General features: G+C 41.6%; 1 pseudogene; it reads right to left on the bottom strand.

Annotated features, from left to right (window-relative positions):
- Positions 1-227: 227 nt before the first annotated feature.
- LOC125244384 lies at positions 228-1058 on the bottom strand (annotated as a pseudogene).
- Between the last annotated feature and the right edge of the window lie 388 nt (positions 1059-1446).

Raw genomic sequence — 1446 nt, 5'->3', positions numbered from 1 at the left:
CTTCAACCCGCGACAGTAGGGACTTGGCATATGCGTCTGCTTCATCTGGACGAATGAACTGCTTCTCCAAGCCATTGTATGTTTCTTGCTCTTCCAGTAGCTGTATCTCAATGTCAAACCTAATGTCTTGTAGACGTTTTTTGAAGATTGCACAGAGCCGTTTTGGTAGTTTGCTACAATTTGTGCGTGTCTATCAAAACTATCTGTTTTGTCTTTCTCAAGGAATGTCAGTAGCTGTCCAATGCCATCATTTGCACTGTCCCTTCTTTGCTGCATGGCACAGAAGGTGGTGAGGATAGAGTTGACTGCATCGTTGAATTTGTAGCTGCTTTGCATGGAGTACTTGACCTCTGCAGTACTGAAGTGCCAAAGACATCCAGGGAAATGGTTGAGCACTGCTCCTCTTCCTCGCCGTCTCTGGTGGGACCAGAGGATGATGATGTGCATGGAGACGATTCATCAGCCACCACTTCTTTTGGGAGCCATCACTTCCAACCTATAATACATAGATGAATGTTTTAGTGAAAGTAAAAAAGTAAGTAAAAAAGAAAGAAAGTCCCAGAATAAAGGCATTACTCAAGCACCAACAAGTGTGGATTTTGCTGAAATATCTAATAATGCACTTATTTGTGTTTAGTCTGTTCAAAACATAACTACTACAATTTGCAAACTAGAAATGAACTAGCAGCATATTGCAAGACACATAAATTCAATAGCGATTAGTTTAGCTTTTCAAAAGATGGTATGTTGGACAGAGTTTGTTGTTGTCAAACAAAAGGTTTGAGCCAGGACATCTCCAAAAACAGCCTGGGTACTTTGGTACTCGCTGCCTCATTTCCACTCTTTCCTTTCATTCTTTTCATGGCTTTGGTAAACTTGTCTCGGATGTTTCTCTACGTCGCTTTGCATAACTCCAGGTCATCGACACCAAGCTTCGTTGAAATTTCTTTCCAGGAATTAAATGCCTTCTCTGAATCTTTAAAGTCTCTCTGCGAGCAATCGTACAGGTGCGGATACATCTGTACCAACTCAGCTATTCTACACTCCAATGTATTCATGCTCGTAATTCAGTAGTGTTGTTGTTTCGGATGTTGTTCTCCTGTCTGACTTCTGTGGAATAATGAAAAAAAATCTCACATCACAGAAGGTGGAGCTCAAATACACCCACCGATTACGTAATTCCCATGGACCAATGGTAGCTCAAAGGTGTTTAGGAGCCAGAGCGAACTTTCCCAAAACGTTTGCTTTGGCAAGCCATTTCGAACTTCCAAAACGAACTGAATACAAACTTTGTTTCGGCCTGAATTTGTTCGAAATTACATCATATCAGTTCGTTCTTCGATTTCGTTTGAAGTATTTCACTGGAACTAAGGGGTCAAGCCCAACCCCTGAAAAACAACCCCAAACCATAATCCCCCCTCCACCAAACTTTATACTTGGCACAAT

This window comes from Megalobrama amblycephala, linkage group LG14 (assembly GCF_018812025.1).
Source record: "Megalobrama amblycephala isolate DHTTF-2021 linkage group LG14, ASM1881202v1, whole genome shotgun sequence".
NCBI classification, from domain to species: Eukaryota; Metazoa; Chordata; class Actinopteri; order Cypriniformes; family Xenocyprididae; genus Megalobrama; species Megalobrama amblycephala.
Note: the sequence above shows the minus strand (reverse complement) of the source record. Positions and strands in the feature narration are given on the sequence as shown.